This window comes from Paroedura picta, chromosome 13 (genome assembly GCF_049243985.1).
Source record: "Paroedura picta isolate Pp20150507F chromosome 13, Ppicta_v3.0, whole genome shotgun sequence".
NCBI classification, from domain to species: Eukaryota; Metazoa; Chordata; class Lepidosauria; order Squamata; family Gekkonidae; genus Paroedura; species Paroedura picta.
This window is the reverse complement of record NC_135381.1, coordinates 40,258,335-40,270,841: the sequence shown is the minus strand read 5'-3', so window position 1 is coordinate 40,270,841 and position 12,507 is coordinate 40,258,335. Positions and strand designations below refer to the sequence as shown.

Here is a 12,507-nt window from a genome sequence, read left to right as displayed (position 1 = left end):
CGAACAGTGGCCCACTCCGCCAGGAACCTGGGAGTGATACTTGATGCCTCTCCCTCAATGGAGACTCAGATCACAACGGTTGCATGGCTGGCATTTTACTACCTCTGCTAAGCCAAACGACTAGTGCCCTACTTGGCCCCGGAACACTTACCCACAGTGATCCATGCAATGGTCACCTCTAGGCTGGACTTCTGTAACTCGCTCTACGCTGGCCTGCCCTTATCCTTGATGTGGAAGCTGCAATTACTCCAGAATGCAGCTGCCAGGGTTCTCACATCAACACCTCGGAGTTCCCACATCCAGCCCATCCTCCAGCAGCTGCGCTGGCTCCCAATTGAATTCCGGATCACGCTTAAGGTTTTGGTTATCACCTTCAAGGCCATATGCAGTCTGGGCCCAGTACACCCAAGGGATCACCTCTCCTCCTACACCCCTCAAAGAGCCTTGTGCTTTACCTCCTCCAACCTCCTGGTGGTCCCTGACCCCAAGGAAGCCTGCTTAACCTCGACCAGGGCCAGAGCCTTTTCCATTCTGGCCCCCACCTGGTAGAATGAGCTCTCAGAGGAGATCAGGGCCCTGACAGAACTAAAGCAGTTCCACAGGGCCTGCAAAAGGGAGCTCCTCCACCAGGCATTTGGTTGAGGTCGACCTGTCCATCGCTTCCAGTTGGCCTGCAAGCCTCCTACCATGACTGTGAACAAATCCACCCAACCCCTGGGTCTCAGTATGAGCTGAGCTAAGGCTCTTGCAGTTTCACCTTCCTTTAATGTTATTGTTGTTATAGTTATTATGTAAATGTAAACATTTACATAATAACAATACTTGAATGATGTTACCTGTACTAGTTTGTTGTTTCCTGTAAACCGCCCTGAGCCTTCGGGGAGGGCGGTATAGAAATACAATAAATAAATAAATAAATAAATGTTCTGCAGAATGCAGCTTAAAGGAACAAAGTCTCTGTAGAAAGAGGCCGGAGAACAAGCCTGATAAAAAGGCCATGCTTTCCCCAGATTGATTCACATCTTGCACAAACTAGCTATAGAGCTGAGTTCTCTTGCCACATAAAGCAGCCACCAGAAATCAGCATCAGGTCTCCCATATGGAAGGAAAGCAGTCACCTGACTTCCACTATTAGGGTACAAGCAACTCAACTATGGTAACTAGAATGTTCTATATTTTAAAGGTACTTTGGGCATTCTACACACAGACTGTTTCTTTGTTGGGCAGCACAGATGCCATTATAGATGGTCAGCTCCTGTCCTGCTGAAGGGAAATGTGTTCCTTATACCAGAGGGCTGGCAGATAGGACCATGGAGATAGAAGGGGAAAGAGGAATGCATCCTGTATTTCTCCCCATACTTCATGACATGCAGCATGTTATGCCGCAGACAGATTGCTGGATTCATGTTCTTTTCATTCTGTGGTTATTGCTTCTTTTATGTTTGCTTTTTGTACTGGTATTTTTAAAAGTAGGAATGTTTTTGCAAGTTGTCCAATGGGGGTTCCTTTGAGATGGATCGGCGAGATGTAATCATTTTAAATGAATAATAAGAAAAGAAGCATGTAAGTATCTCGAGAGATTCAGGGGCAAAAAATTTAGTCAGCAGAATTCTAAGGAGCAGTTTTAACGTAAGCTATTTTAAAGTCTAATTTGGTGGCCCACGTAATAAGGGCAGAACAGTGGGATAAAAAATTTGTAATATAAATGAACAAAGAAAACTTTGGATCCAGCTTTCGGAGTTGGCTCTATCACCCTCAAAAAGAAAACAAAAGACGCCACCTAGATCTGCCATGTACAGGACTGCAATAAATGCACAGAAAACAAACTTTGTAGTACAATACTAAAAGCCCTTTTCTGGGAGTGAGCTGATTGGATAGACGTAAGTAGAATTCTGTGTAGGCCTATATAGGATTGCCATCAGAAATTGGATTTTTAAAACTTAAACCCTTATATGCAGATTAGCATAGCTGTGACTTAGCACAGCCGCCATGAATGAAGTGACATAGCATGGTGGAAGTAGATGTGTGCTTCTGGGAGCTCACCTCCCCCCCAGAGGGCTGGGCATGCACAACACAGAGGTTGCATGTCAGAGGGAGGGAGGGAGGGGAGGAGCGAGTGTGTGGAATTTATAAGGCTCCATGTGCTCGCAGGTAGCCCCTTTCCTCCCCAGACAATCAACTTCCCACCCTCCCACCCTCTATGTTAATGGATTCTCAGTTTTGTGTATTATTGGGATTTTCACAGTGTGTCAGTGATTTCATAGAATCATAGAGTTGGAAGGGGCCATACAGGCCATCAAGTCCAACCCCCTGCTCAACACAGGATCAGCCCAAAGCATCCTAAAGCATCCAAGAAAAGTGTGTATCCAACCTTTGCTTGAAGACTGCCAGTGAGGGGGAGCTCACCACCTCCTTAGGCAGCCTATTCCACTGCTGAACTACTCTGACTGTGAAAATTTTTTTCCTGATATCTAGCCTATATCGTTGTACTTGAAGTTTAAACCCATTACTGCGTGTCCTTTCCTCTGCAGCCAACGGAAACAGCATCCTGCCCTCCTCCAAGTGACAACCTTTCAAATACTTAAAGAGGGCTATCATGTATCCTCTCAACCTCCTTTTCTCCAGGCTGAAAATTCCCAAGTCCCTCAACCTATCTTCATAGGGCTTGGTTCAACCGATTTGTTCAATTTGTCACAGCTGGTGAGGGACTAGGGAAAGGAGCCTACACTGGGAACAACAGGACAGAGGGAGAGTGATCGGACTCTCCTGATTGAGGGGCCTCAGAAAGAGGCATCAGCATTGAACGCGACTGACCCAGACAAGTAGGTCCAAAGCACTGGAATGGGCTAAGGGAGGTCCATGCCTTCCGAAGCATCCCAGCTACCTCTGGATTAAGTTCATTCAGTGGTAAGCATTACCATGGCCCAGCAAGGATGGTGTGAGTGTCATCCTTAGCCCATCTTCCTGCCTGCATGTTAATTGCTAAACTTACTAAAAGACCTAAGATCTCACAAGAAATTTAAAGGATACCACCTTCACAAAAGCATCCCTCTAAGCCCATTGTCATCTGAGGACCTAGATAATTATAACTGTTTTTTAAGATGGCACTGCAGCCTTCACAGTTAGATTAAAAGGGTGGTGGGGGAATGGGATTTGAATGTTTTTTCTGTGCAAAATAATTCCCTGCATACAATACCTAGGATGTCAAGGGGAAGATTCTACACAACCTTTGACTTGCTATTTTTCTACAAGTAAGGAGCCCCCTCAGCCACTAGCACTGTGAGTAAAAAGCATATACAAAAGGTTAAATACGAACTAGGTAAAGGTAAAGGTATCCCCTGTGCAAGCACCGAGTCATGTCTGACCCTTGGGGTGACGCCCTCCAGCGTTTTCATGGCAGACTCAATACGGGGTGGTTTGCCAGTGCCTTCCCCAGTCATTACCATTTACCCCCCAACAAGCTGGGTGCTCATTTTACCGACCTCGGAAGGATGGAAGGCTGAGTCAACCTTGAGCCGGCTGCTGGGATTGAACTCCCAGCCTCATGGGCAAAGCTTTCAGACGGCTGCCTTACCACTCTGCGCCACAAGAGGCTCTTGTGAACTAGGCCAACTTTAAACCTTCCAGGACTAAGTTTAAAAGCAGATGTGCCAATATAAGTGATAATATTTGGAGAGAGGGGCTTTGGATTCTTTTATACAACAGTAAACTGATGCTAATCATGGTAATGCTGACATTACTATTCCCATTTTGTATATTACACTCTCTGCTCTGAATGCTATGGGGAATAGAATATTTTTATTTGGCCTCTTTTGGAAATTATTCTCAAATAGCTAAAACTTGAGATAACCACTATGGAAATCAATTTAACAGAGAGATGCCTTCTTAATAGTGCTTTCTATGGGGAATGGTGCTATAATCAGCAATCAAAATATTTTACAAAGCATCTTTTTGCAGGCTGGACTTTTGTGAGATGTCGAATTTATAAGTGAAAATTGTACCTGAAGATCTTCTGAAAAAGAGAAGAGGACTTTGCCTTTTAAAAAGCCAAAGTGGTCAAGCAGGAAGTCCCTTTATCCACAGAAGGAAACCAAGAACAGCACCTTTAATGCAAAGGATCACAAACAAATAGAAGCAAAATCATGAGTTCACAGGTAGCTGACTATCTAAACATACTGGACTTCTGTAACTTGCTCTACGCTGGCCTACCCTTATCCTTGATCCGGAAACTGCAATTGATCCACAACACGGCTGCCAGGGTCCTCACAGCAACACCTCGGAGATCCCACATCCAGCCCATCCTCCAGCAGCTGCGCTGGCTCCCGATTGAATTCCGTATCAGGCTTAAGGTGTTGGTTATCACCTTTAAGGCCATACGCGGTCTGGGCCCAGTATACCTGAGGGACCACCTCTCTACCTACACTCCCCAGAGAGCCTTACTGGGATGTGCTCTACTACATCCAACCGCCTGGTGATCCCTGGCCCCAGGGAAGCTTGTTTGGCCTCAACTAGGGCCAGAGCTTTGTCTATTCTGGCCCCCACCTGGTGGAATGAGCTCCCAGAGGAGATCTGGGCCCTGACAGAACCTAGACAGTTCCACAGGGCCTGCAAAAGGGAGCTCCTCCGCCAGGCATTCGGTTGAGGTCGGCCAAACCACCGCTTCCAGTTGGCCCCCAAGCTCCCCCCCCCCACGACCAACACTAATCGGTTACTCACTGGGTCCAGTAAGAACTGAGCTGAGGCTCTCACAATTTCTATTTTAAAATGTTATTATGATGATCTTGTTAAGTTATTATTGTTATAATGTTATTACTGTTACTGTTACCTGTTACCATATGTTAATTGTATCCTTTCCTGTTTTCTGCAAACTGCCCTGAGCCCTCGGGGAGGGCGGTACATAACTATAATAATAGATAAATAAATACTCAGATGCTGGGGAATGGTTGAGCATGCAATGAAATGCTAGTCAGATTTCATGGCAGCTAAAATATATTCATGCCATTTTGGGTTGACATTTCTAATACAAATATCTTGAACTATAAAAAGAAAGGTTACGTTTTTCAAGTCAGTCATGGGGTGACAGTCACCTACCTGTGCACCATTAAAAGGCTAGGGATGTTTTTAACAATGTCCTTTTGGATACTATGAAAACTTCACAGCACCTTGTGAACCCACCAATTATTCCTGAGTACACTTTAATTAAAACGAGTCTGGTACAAAGCCCAGTTGACAAGTGTTTCTCCATCCATGTGCCTAACCCCTGGTACATAAGAACTGGTGTGCTGATTGCTGCTAAGGACAATCTTTGGTTCCTTTGTTGCCGTGGTAACCCTAAGGTACACTTCACTTCTTGATTTTATATGTTCTGAATGGAAAAATGGAACATTTGTAGTTGTCACCTTTGCATTCCTTGGGTTCAATTGTACCTATGCTTCCTCACCTTTCTCATGACATGCATGCATGTATTGATAAAACCCTGAAAAAAGCAATATAATTGTGCGTACAATCCTTTCAATAGGGGCTCATGCTTTCCTATGGATAGGCCAAACTCCTGAAAGCAACTTTGATGCCATGGTTTCCTTAGAGAGCCAGTTTGGTGTAGTGGTTAGGAGTGTGAACTTCTAATCTGGCATGCCAGGTTCGATTCTGCACTCCCCCACATGCAACCAGCTGGGTGACCTTGGGCTCGCCACGGCACTGATAAAACTGTTCTGACCGAGCAGGAATATCAGGGCTCTCTCAGCCCCACCTCCCTCACAGGGTGTCTGTTGTGGGGAGAGGAAAGGGAAGGCGACTGCAAGCTGCTCTGAGCCTCCTTCGGGTAGGGAAAAGGGGCATATAAGAACCAACTCTTCTTCTTCTTCTTCTTCTTCTTCTTCTTCTTCTTCTTATCTTATTGATTTTAAATGTTCCTAAGACTTACATGCAGCTATAGGTTGTGATCAAAGAAATTCTGTGCATATTAAGATGTTAGGTTGCCTTTCCAACTCTGAGCCAGTCGAGGAACTGTGGACCAAGATGCAAAATAAATGTTTCCAGAATTAGAGAGCTTTCTACAGAGGAGAATCTTGAACAAGAAGATAAGACTGTATATGCTGTAGAATTAACACTTGTACATTTTTAGGCAAACAAGATTGCAAGAAGAATGAAAGCCCCATTCCAACCTGATATTTCCGTGTTTTGCATTTTCCCATAGCTGTTCGTAGACCTGATATGCAGTAGCTTTGGCATTTATTCATTTTATTTAGGATATTTCTATGTCAATCTCTTTGTCCAGCTCAAGGAGGCTTGTAGTTAAAAGAATGTTGCAGTGAAAAACAAGAAGCCATTTGGTACCTTTTTAATGGTTTCTTTCTTTTTCACTATGTGATATATGCTGAACAGTGTGAAAGAAACTCCCAGTCCTCTTGGACTCCCATCTCTTTAAGTCTTTCTGACCACGGGACTCTACGCAACATACCTTTAAGTCTGTGAAAATCAGCTTTCCTGAAGTCCAGTCTATACGTACGACTACATAAAGGTTTTCTCTTTCCCATTATTGAAAATTCCAAAAACACATGGTCACTGCTACCAAGAGTGCCCACTACTTCCACCTCATCTACCAGTTCTTCCCTATTGATGAGAATCAAGTCTAAAATAGCAGAGCCCCTGGTTCCCCTCTCTACTTTCTGGGAAATGAAGCTGTCGGCAAGACAAGTTAAGAATTTAACAGGGTTTGCATTTTTAGCAGAGTTGGTCTTCCAACAGATATCTGGGTAATTGAAGTCATCCATGACCACTGTTTCCCCCTTTTTTGAAAATTGTGTAATTTCGTCTAGCAGTATCTCATTCAAGTCCTCTGACTGGCTTGGTGGTCTATAGCAGAACCCCACAATAATACCACTCTCATTTCCTACTCCATTTATATTTACTCAAATACACTCAACTGAACTTTCATGCTCGGGTACCTGTATTTCTTCACAAATATAAAGATTTCTAACATACATTGCTACACCTTCCCCCTTCTTTTTTGTCTGTCCCTTCTGAATAGATTGTACCCCTAAATTTTAGTATTCCAATTGTGATTATCATCCCACAAAGTTTCTGGGATTCCTATTAGGTCATAGCCCCCTTCCTCTATTATGACTACTAGTTCCTCCTGCTTGTTTCCCATACTCTGTGCATTGATGTAGAGACATCGTAGTCCATCCTTTGTGTGCCTCATGGTTTTGGTTTTTGAACTTCCTTGTAAGCTAGTCGTTCCCTGCTTATGTAACATTCCCTGTAGATTTGAGATCTTCTCGTCTTCAGATCTTGGCATCACACCAAGTTCTGAATTTATGTCTTGCTCCCCCTTTGTGTCTAGTTTAAAGCCCTCTTCACCAGGTGTGCAAGGTTTCTCCCAAAAATACTTTTTCTGTCCCTTGTGAGGTGCACACCATGTCCTGATAATAGCCCTTCATACTGACATCGTTAACCATGATCCAGAAATCAGAATTGTTCCCGTCGACACCATTGACCTAGCCAGTCATTTACTTGCATAATTTTTCTCTCTCTTCCTCTGCCTCGGCCACTTACAGGAAGGAGTGATGAAAACACAACCTGTGCTCCCAGGTCCTTTACCTTTTCCCCCAGATACACAAAGTCTTTTTAAATATTTTCCATGTTCTTCTGAGCAGTATTATTTGTTCCTACATGGATGAGAAGGAAGGGGTAATGATCTGTAGGCTTGATGTTCAGAAGATCTTGTTGTTCAGAAGATGCGCAGAGATGATTTTTAATGTCAAATTACTTAGTTACCATTCTACAAGTAATTAATACTAACAACTATACTGAGCAGATACGTTATTTTACATTACAGTCCTTTGTGTTAATTGCCTCACATCTGCAACCTCACAAAGGACAGAGTGTAATTACACCATTTTATGTAATTTCAGTAATTGTACAAACTCATCCAAACTGAGCTTAAAAGACACAAACTAAAATTATTCACGTTCAACACATGTAAAATATGCTAATAGTAATTAATTAAATGATGAAATGCAAGCAAAGGGGGCTAGATTACCCTTACCAGTGGAATGAGACATTTCCTAATTGCAGGAGCATATTTTTAGTGGCAAGCTATCTCTTTGGAATGTTTAGAAAGTGTTAAGAGAAACAGCTTGACGGTCAAAGCAACAATCGAACTGCAGATGCTACTTTTCTGTTTTCTAAGAAAGAAAGAAGTGAAGCACTATGGCTTGGATTCAAGGAAGAAATATATGCAGGGGGGAAAGAATCATACCTAGAGAGAGCTTTGTAGGGTAAACTTTGTAAGAAAGGAGTGTGTCAATGGAAGAGTGTAGCCTAAGCAAGGTACAATTAAAAGAATATTCTGGGAAAATCCTGAATGGATTACTGTTGAGTATGGGAGCAGAATGTAATATGCCTTGAAAAATTGGTGAGCAGGATGGATGGATGGATGGATGGATGGATGGATGGATGGATGGATGGATGGATGGATGGATGGATGGATGGATGGATGGGTGGATGGGTGGGTGGCTGGCTGGCTGGCTGGCTGGCTGGATGGATGGATGGATGGATGGATGGATGGATGGATGGAGTGACGGATGGAGTGATGGATGGAATGATGGATGGAATGATGGATGGATGGAGTGATGGATGGAGTGATTGATGCACTGTCAAGTTCTCTCCCCACCCTCCCTCAGGAGCTGCTGTTTGATCAATGGAGGAAAACATGTGGGAGCCCTTGCTCCACCAGAGGGAGATAATTTTGATGGCAAAAATTGCATGGAAAGGGAAAATTAACCCCCTCTCCCCAATACCACCACCCTGGTCTTAATTCCCTCCATGCAATGCAATGTAAAATTAGAATTATAAGCATAAGGAAATTTCCCCAACCTAACTTTATGTCCAAGAGCTTCTTTTGTCTGCCCTGCCATGCTAGCTTTGTCTGCCACTTATAAGGGAAGAGGAAGGGAGGAAGAGACTGGAAAAGAGTAAGTCAAGAGAGAGCCAATGCTGAGGTGGAGACGGAAAAGGAAGGACAAGAATCTGTCTAGAAGCCTACGTGATGATATCCTGATTCCCCAAATAAAGACTTTTACTTAAAGCTTCAGCCCAAAGCCCGAGAGTGATGTCTGTGGAGTGAATCTGCTGGATTTCAACCACTTGATTCCAGACACCAGTTAGAATCATAGAATAATAGAGCTGGAAGGGACCTCATGGGTCATCTAGTCCAACCCCTGCACTATGCTGGGGCTGCAAGGAGGGTTTGTGCTCTAAGGCAGGGGTAGCTTTTGATAAGGTTCCCCATGATGTTCTGATGGATAAATTGAAGGACTGCAATCTGGATTTTCAGATAGTTAGGTGGATAGGGAATTGGTTAGAGAACCACACTCAAAGAGTTGTTGTCAATGGTGTTTCATCAGACTGGAGGGAGGTGAGTAGTGGGGTACCCCAGGGCTTGGTGCTTGGTCTGGTACTTTTTAACATATTTATTAATGATCTAGATGAGGGGGTAGAGGGACTACTCATCAAGTTTGCAGCTGACACCAAATTGGGAGGACTAGCAAATACTCCAGAAGATAGAAACAGAGTTCAACGAGATTTGAACACATTGGAAAAATGGGCAAATGAGAACAAGATGCAATTTAATAAAGATAAGTTTAAAGTTCTACATCTGGGTCAGAAAAATGAAAAGCACGCCTACTGGATGGGGGATATGCTTCTAGGTAACACTGTGTGTGAACAAGACCTTGGGGTACTTGTGGATTGTAAACTAAACATGAGCAGGCAGTATGATGCAGCGGTAAAAAAGGCAAATGCCATTTTGGGCTGTATCAACAGGGGCATCACATCAAAATCACAAGATGTCATAGTCCCATTGTATACGGCACTGGTCAGACCACACCTGGAGTACTGTGTGCAGTTCTGGAGGCCTCACTTCAAGAAGGACGTAGATAAAATTGAAAGGGTACAGAGGAGAGCAATGAGGATGATCTGGGGCCAAGGGACCAAGCCCTATGAAGATAGGTTGAGGGACTTGGGAATGTTCAGCCTGGAGAAAAGGAGGCTGAGAGGGGACATGATAGTCCTCTTTAAGTATTTGAAAGGTTGTCACTTGGAGGAGGGCAGGATGCTGTTCCCGCTGGCTGCAGAGGGGTTGGATTTGGGCTGATCCTGCATTGAGCAGGGGGTTGGACTAGATGGCCTGTATGGCCCCTCCAACTGTATGATTCTATGATTCTAGTCAACCTGTGGTCCTCAAGATGTTCATGGACTACAATTGCCATGAGCCCCTGCCAGCATTTGCTGGCAGGGGCTCATGGGGATTGTAATCCATGAACATCTGGAGGACCACAGGTTGACTACCCCTGCTCTAAGGCATTTAGTTGCCTGCTGTGTCAAAAGGGATGCTGGACTAGCTGCACCAGTGGTCGGATGCAATAAGTTTCACTGGTCTGACTTAGCTCAAAGATGGCATCATATGTTCAAATGTTTGAAATGGAGTTCTTCATTTTATCTGCCGTCATAAGTTTTATGAAGGCAGATGGAGCTAATTGTTGCTGCCTCAAATGGCATCTGCATTCATAAGCTGGTACTACTCTATTTAGCAAACGACTGCATTTCCCGTCCCCTGCACAAGCAATGTGGAACTGATACAGCTTTCTCTATGGACATAATGATGTGCATTTCCATCGTCTGGGTTACTGAGCCATTTAAACTGTAGACGATCAGTTTGTGCCTTCAAAACACGAGAAATAATTAGCAGAATGTCTCCAAAACCTTAGCTTTGGCTGTTAAACTTAACTGAGACCTTCAACTCCGGATATTTTCTTAATGAGTTTGGAATTAAAAGTAATGAACCCATCTAAAAGATTCACCTATGGCAGCAACTGATCTTTAGTTCTCTAAATGGCTTGGTTGTCGGATTTTGTGTGTTCATTTTTTTCAGTATGCTCCCATATGCATCCCCCCCCCCAAAAAAGAAACCCCAACCCTTGGATTTTCATGCAAGGAAGGCACTATTTGTATGGAAATCTAAGATGGAGGGTTTTATTAATCTAAATGTTAGACTTTGCAAGTTAAAGAACAGGTTTGACCTGTGCATTATTATTACAGTTGTATGACATTTACCCTAAGCGAGGACAAAAGTTGATCCTCCCCATTGTAAAGCTTGTGCAAATAAGTCTCAGGCATCTTATTAGCAAGGTGAGGAGAAATCCAATTAATCTTTAAATGCAGGGAATTATAGACTAATACTGAGGGAACAGAGTGAATGTATTTCCCCTGCCAACCTGAGATCATTTGAGAGTAACGGTCCGGATTCTTCCATCACTAACATAGATTGAAATGACAAGTAACATCTCTCCTGGAAATTCAATACACATATGTAATGGTCACTGAAAGGGAAGAAGTGGGGGGGGAGCAGAATCTTAGGAGGCCAAGGATAGGGCAAGACGTCTTCCTAAAAATGTATTTTTTTTTCTGAAGCGGAGGAAGGGGGCATATTGTCACTGTCTTTCAGTCTAACTACTTCACAATTTAATTTGAGAGAATCAAAAGGGCATATACTCTCATTGACAGGAGTGTGAAATTGAATGCTAAGGCATGAATCAGCGAGGAGCAATATGCTGGGCACAAAGACAGCTGACAATTTGGGATTATGTTTTATTTGTCTTATATAGACATTGAGTTAGGCCTGAGAGTTGGGAACAATGTCCAAAGGTAATGAGACAGCCCAGGCATTCAGAAATCTAGAACAAAAGTCAACAGACAACAGAGTGCAAATAACAGGAGTGGTCATATTCTTTAAGATTCAATTATTCATGAGTGTTTGTAGGAATTAGAGAGAATCTGCTATCCCTTCCCTTTCTTCTTCCATAGATTCATGCTGCCCTTCATTCCTCTTCTTCTGAATTGCTAAATGTAGTAGCATTTCTATAACTGAAGAGAGAAAACTCTACTATTGTCCTAAATATCTCTACTTCATCCATCAAAGTGTCTTATGAAAGTAGAAGCTCCAAAGTCAGAACTTCTTTTATTTTTGACCCTCTCTACAGTATGCTTTTCATTGGCTCTTACTTTGCTTCAGGGTACAGTTGAAAGTGTCCCTCCTAGGCTATAAAGACCGAAAAACCAGAATGGAGCTCTATCTCAAGAAGATGGTCAGGCTGTCTAGATGATATGAGGTCACAGCTATCAGAATCTACATGAGTTCAACACGCCTTAAACTCGAGAACTAGAAATAAGTCCGGAGCATAATGGACATGATTGTGTGTATACTTAGCCCTAAGCAATGATCAAGACCTGATGAGAGATGTGAACATGATAAGACCAGTTGGAAATAATCCTGCAAGGGTAGAAAAGGCTGAGAAGGAGGTCATTTGACACTGATTTCCACATGACAGCGCCCTGGATCGGGCCCTTGTTTACCCCACCTGAAGGGAATGACGAAGCAGCTGCATTCCCCTTTTTAATGCGGGGGCCTATGGGGACTGTCCAGCAGCCATCCATGCCCAGCTC

General features: G+C 43.5%; 1 long non-coding RNA gene across 1 annotated transcript in view; it reads right to left on the bottom strand.

The window, feature by feature from the left end:
* LOC143822324 (uncharacterized) overlaps positions 1 to 5,248 on the bottom strand; it is an 89,620-nt gene extending 84,372 nt beyond the window's left edge. Inside the window, exons 1-2 of the long non-coding RNA XR_013226130.1 lie at positions 5,092 to 5,248; positions 4,002 to 4,103 (exon numbers count right to left, since the gene is read on the bottom strand). This is a non-coding gene — a long non-coding RNA (uncharacterized LOC143822324). The remainder of the gene's footprint in view (positions 1 to 4,001; positions 4,104 to 5,091) is intronic.
* Positions 5,249 to 12,507: the final 7,259 nt, after the last annotated feature.